This window comes from Adiantum capillus-veneris, chromosome 10, assembly GCF_014529385.1.
Source record: "Adiantum capillus-veneris isolate H3 chromosome 10, ASM1452938v2, whole genome shotgun sequence".
NCBI classification, from domain to species: Eukaryota; Viridiplantae; Streptophyta; class Polypodiopsida; order Polypodiales; family Pteridaceae; genus Adiantum; species Adiantum capillus-veneris.
The window spans coordinates 90,520,667-90,527,087 of record NC_140940.1 but is presented as its reverse complement, the minus strand read 5'-3'; positions in this window follow the sequence as shown (position 1 = coordinate 90,527,087).

Genomic DNA, 6,421 nt, shown 5'->3' with positions numbered 1-6,421 from the left:
GACATGCTCCATGGCTCCTTTGAATCGAGAGGCCCAAAGGGAACTAAGAAAACATGTATATAGTATCTGTATTGAGCATGACTAGAGAAACTTTGATGATAGGTCCGTAGAATGGCAAAAATGCAGCTTTTTTGTACCTATTTTTTGCCCAAAAAAAAATTAGTGAGATAAAAGAAACCATATGTTTTGGTCACCAACCCATTGAAGTTAACGGGGCATTTATCTCATGTCCTTTAAAAATCTCCACTTTTCATCTTTCAATGGTGCGTATTTTGGACAGATGGTGGAGCATCCTTCTCTCCATGTTTCAATGGACCCTAGATTGGACATGTGGTGGACGTTTTCTTCTCTCTATGTTTCAATAAAGTTAGCCTATATTAAACAATTAGTAGACCTCGAATCTCTCCTTGTTGTCTAGAGCTGAGCTTGGACAAGTGGTGGACCTTAATTGTCCCTTCCCTTAGTTTACTTACTTAAAAGATCACTATGTATAGTTGCTTAGATCTAGCTTGAACAAGTGGTGGACCTTGTATTCACACAAACTTAATCCATTACAAAAAAGTATATGTTAAAATAACATTTGGTTTTTTTTTGTTTCAGGAAAGATGGCTCCAAAAAAAGAGGTTGCAAGGGTTGCTGTCTCAGTTGACTATACTTGCAATGATCTTAGGAAATGGTATTTGGACATACATGGTATAGAGGGTGCACAATTTCATAAGGTGCATCTATTTATTGCCAAAAAGGAGAATGACAGCTTGTTTGAAGATGTTGGACAAGTTGTGGAAGCATCTGTCTCTGTAGTTGATAGTCATCCGGAGGTGGAATGCATTGACATTCTAGTTCCAATGAATCTATAATTTCAACTATCTCCAGGAGCATATGCATTGGAGCGCATGTCTAGAAACAAAGAAGAGACAATGTTTTCTCGAGGATGGAAGTTTGCAGAATCAAATCCAAATATCACAGCAGATCAACTTCAAAGCTCCATCATTTCCACACTACAACGAAAAAAGGTGAAAGCTTCACGACCACCATCCACAAAGAAGCAAGAAAAAGTGCAGAAAGTAGCAGCTAAGCAAACTAGTTCCATTCTAGATGTAGACAAGGCATCTTTGGCATCCTCATCAACAGAGGGTTCAATGTCAAAGATGAGACCATGAAAGGACAAGAAAAAGATACAGGTGGAATGAATAAGTACATAAACTATTTTCCTTTCCAATATAGGGAATTTGATATCCCTATTCAAAATTGTTGGCTTGCTCCTGATCACTATAATGCACGTATTATGGATAAGAAACACACTGAAAGTGTGTTATTTGGATTTTCACGGAGTATGACCAAGCCTGCAGCATGTACATATTTGATGCCTGTTCGAAATGCAAAGTCAAAGAAGGGGACTCCTTTGGCAGTAGAAGAGGTAGAAGAGCAAAAAATTAAAGATTATCATTATTGGATTCTTGATGGGCAGAATTCAATCTATGCTGCAAAAGTTTTGCTTCACAATGAACAAAACAACAAAGAGATATTTGAAAGACTAATTAGCGTGTATAAATTTAGAAAGGCTCGCATTGTTGTGAATGCTCCTCCATTTGTTGCAACTGCTATATTTGCCATTGAAAATGAGGAGGCTCAGGCATTGTCTGTCAAGCAACCTTACAGCCAAATATTGAGACATTTACGGAGTCAATGGATCTTCTCAGGACAACCACCAAAGGCAGCAAGTGGAATTGCAGAAGGGTATGCATCTCGTGCCGGATGGGATGTAAGTTATTTTCTTTGTCTTTTTTATAGTGTTTAATCAACAAATCTTGCTCAATAGTTTAATTATTTCTCTATTTCTTTTTAGGCTTTTCTTCGATTAGCAAGAATGAGTGCAACAGCAAGTTGGATTGCTAAACAGGCACACATGGTCACGTACTCTGATTTAATTTATGATTGCTGGATATAAATCATTGAAAGGCTAGAAGAGGAGAATAAGAAACCCCCAACAACTGTATTTAGATACCTTGGTGGCCTTGAGGAATCAGAGGTAAAGACTATTCAAGAAGAGATTAGAGATGAGAAGATTTTACTGTCAAAGAGTGCAAAGGATGGTGATGCAACTGACATGTATGATCGAATCAAGCAGTTGAAGCAAGACAAATTGATTCAAGATGCACTTCTTGAAGGCTTCAACAATTTGAAAGAGTCTTCACCATGTAAAGACTGGGAGGAGGTGGTCAAAATGTATAACATCAATGATGTTGTTTATAAAACACTTTTAATTCTATGCGAGGAATGGATCAGATCTAGTTTGACGCGTGGAACAAAGAAAATGGCTTTTCCAGATGGAGAAATAAAATACATGCAATGGGCAATTTACCTTCAAAAATAGAAAATTGAGCCTAGAGATTTGCCATGGTCAATCTATGTGGTGAGCCTACAAATGGAAGGCAATGTCTACTTGATGCGCCACTTCAATAATAAAGTGCCTATTGGCTTATGTGTTTTAGATATGACAAAAAACGTCGGAGGCAATTTGAAGTGGAGTGAGGAGACATTTAACAATGCTTTGGATGGAATCTTGGCTATTGCTGGAGGGTCAACAGATCCTGGATTTGTCTTTCTTGCATTTGTGGATCTCACTAACTTCACAAAATTGCAATGTGCCACCACTTTTCCAAGCTAGGCTACATTGAAACATGGACCTTAATACCAAATTATTTCTAGTATCATGAGTGATATTTTGTACATGGGGGGTTTACATTCAAGGTCCACCACTTTTCCGACCTATTTTCCCTAGTAGGTTTGGTCCCAAGTTCACCACTTATCCACTCTATGTCATTATATTAAGAATAATTGGGTGTTAAGGTCCACCACTTGTATTTTTTCTCACCACTTGTAATGCCCATGATTTGTTTTACATGGGGGTTTTGTTCCAAGGTCCACCACTTTTCCAAGATAACTCTATTGAAACATAGAGAGAAACAAAGGTCCACCACTTGTCCAAGCTAGGCTCCATTGAAACATGGAGAGAATGATACTCCACCATTTATCCAAGATAGGCTGCATTATAACATGGAGACAAGCAATCTTTACCATGTTTCCAAGCTAGGCTCCATTGAAACACTCTAGGGGGTTTTATTTCAAGGCCCACCACTTGTTTAACCTATTATACCTAGTAGCATGAGTGGTTTGGTTTCAAGATTCACCACTTGTACACTCTATGTCATTATATTAAGAAGAACAATGTGTTAAGGTCCACCACTTGTCCAACCTATAAGGTTATATCTTAAATGGTATCATTTCTCGCCACTTGAAATGCTCATGATATGTTTTACATGGGAGTTTCATTGCAAGATCCATCACTTGTCCAAGCTAACCATATTCAAACATAGAGAGAAACAAAGGTCCACGACTTGTCCAAGCTAGGCTCCATTGAAACATGGAGAGAAGGAACCTCCACCATTTCTCCTAGATAGGCTCCATTAAAACATGGAGAGAAGTAAGTTCCACCATGTCTCCAAGATGCTAGGCTCCATTGAAATACGCAAAACCCATGATATTTTGTACATGAGGGATTTACATTCAAGGTCAACCACTTATCCAACCTATTATCCCTAGTAGGTTTGGTCTCACGATTCACCACTTTTCCACTCTATGTCATTATATTAAGAGGAATTGGGTGCTAAGGTCCACCACTTGTCCAGCCTATAAGGTTATACCTTGAATGGTATTTTTTCTCACCACTTGTAATGCCCATGACATGCTTTACATGGGGGTTTTGTTCCAAGGTTCACCACTTGTCCAAGCTAATTCTATTGAAAAATAGAGAGAAACAAAGGTCCACCACTTGTCCAAGCTAGGCTATATTGAAACATGGACCTTAATACCAAATTATTCCTAGTAGCATGAGTGATATTTTGTACATGGGTGGTTTGCATTCAAGGTCCACCACTTGTCCAACCTACTTTTCCTAGTAGTTTTGGTCGCAAGATTCACCACTTGTCCACTCTATGTCATTATATTAATAATAATTGGGTGTTATGGTCCACCACTTGTCCAACCTATAAGGTTATATATTTAATGGTATTTTTTCTCACCACTTGTAATGTCCATGATATGTTTTACATGGGGGTTTTTGTCTAAGGTCCACCACTTGTCCAAGCTAAATCTGATCAAACATAGAGAGAAACGAACGTCCACCACTTGTCCAAGCTAGGCTCCATTGAAGCATGGAGAGAATGATGCTCCACCATTTATCCAAGATAGACTCCATTGAAACATGGAGAGAAGTAAGCTCCACCATGTCTACAAGATGCTAGAGTCCATTGAAATACCCAAAACCCATGATACTTTGTACATGGGGATTTACATTCAAGGTCCACCACTTGTCCAACCTATTATCCCTAGTAGCATGAGTGGTTTGGTCTCAGGATTCACCACTTGTCCACTCTATATAATTATATTAAGAAAAATTGGGTTTCCATATCTAAATGGATCTTTGCTTGGATAAGTGGTAGACCTTGAGACCTAAATACCCATTCTACACTAGAGCATTGGTTAAGCCTTATGCACTTCAAGCATACCTTTAACAACAAGTAGTAGTTATTAGTTGACTTAAGTCTAGTTGAACTCCATGGTATTGAGACTAAGAGAGAGTGTAGCATAAAAAAGAGTCAGGATTTTAATTTGACTTTCTTTCTATTAATGAGTAGATCATAGATGGATTTTGGTATCTAATAAAACCTTAGGGTAGACAATGTAAAACTCATGTCTATTGTTGTGTTTATTAAGTGTTCTTGTTCTTTAATTTCAGAATCATTACAGAAAAATGGATTGGCTATATGCTGGCATAAATTGAAGAAAACTATTGAATTACCCATCCAACCTCCTCCAAGACCTTGTCCAAGGAATGAATCACCTCCTTATCACCTACCACTTGCTTTCAAGGACATCAAAAGAGTACTTATCTTGGATCTAGAGGGGTTACTTCTCAAGACAATTGAAATGAAACATGGAGATTCTATGCCAGCTTGGGCTCAACACATGCGACTTGTGGAGGATAAAGATGAAGTTTATCATTTGGTGCGACCAGACGCACAAAGTTTTTTGGATTTTTGTGCTGAATACTTTGAGCTATGGATATGGAGTTGCTATAACTTAACAAGGGTGCAACGCATCACACAAAAATGTTTTCCTGAGCAGTATACCAAGTTCAAGGTGTTTATGAGTAATAAAAATTACCAAAATCCAAATATCATGTTAGGATTTACAAGGGTTTATCACAAAAATTTGAGTGATATTTCGAAGATATTTGAGGATTTGGATGCAAACAATACCTTAATTTTTGATGACACTCCATATAGGGTGATGTGGAACATGCTAGGGACATATCTTATATTTCCAAAGATGTGGAGGCAAACTTCCAAGCAACTTCAAAACTTCTTGCAGAGACATGGTTGGTAGGATGGTTATATGCAAGAGATAAGAGAGTCTATACATACACAATTGTAAATCAGTATAGTGATGATGAGACAAATTATGTCCTTGGTGTGTACTTGTCAACACAAAAGCATTGAATAAATATGGCCATAAGATGCTTTTTTTATTCTAGTGTGTATCTTTCAACATTTGTATAATTTGATATAGTCTTTAAAAAAAAAAAAAACAAAGGTGTGTCAATTTTATGAATACTTCAATGGAGTGCACCCTACTCTAAGGGGACTTCAATGTACTATTGGAGTGCATCCTATTGTAAGGGGACTCTGATGTATTGCTAGAGTGCACCCAAATTTTTGGGGACTCATTTTTTATTTGATTGGGGCCTATGTTGGGTCATATAGTAAAAGAAATTCATTTTTTGTCAATTCAAATCGAGGTTGTATTTATTTTTAACTATGAGAGATTTGATGTTTGATGTCAAAATAAAACTTGTAAGTGTGGATCAAAGAATTCATGGACTTTAAATATGTGAGAGGGATCTTTCTCTTGGGCACAAATGTTTGCTTCAAGAATTTTTTCATTACATACTTTATGTGAAAGAGTTTTAGAACCTAAAAGACTTTGAAGAGAAAACTATGGAATCTAAGTACATGTATTCTTGAATGGCTTGAAAGTTGATGTATAGATGCATGTCGCCTTGATGAAGATTTAGATCTAACAAGATGCAAAGCTAAAATTCTTGGACATTACCTTTGTCAATTTGGTAATAACATATTTAACTTTCTTTTCTTATGGGTGGAAAATATATTATTATGTGCATTTGGAACCTAATTGCTTGACCTTCAAACCAAGATTCCTATGTTATTTTTTCATATACTTTTTTGTAATGAATTAAGATTGTGGATACAAGGTCCACCACTTGTTCAAGCTAGATCTAAGAAAGTATATATACTGAGTCTTCAAACTAGTAAACCAAGGGAAGAGAGAAGCAGGGTCC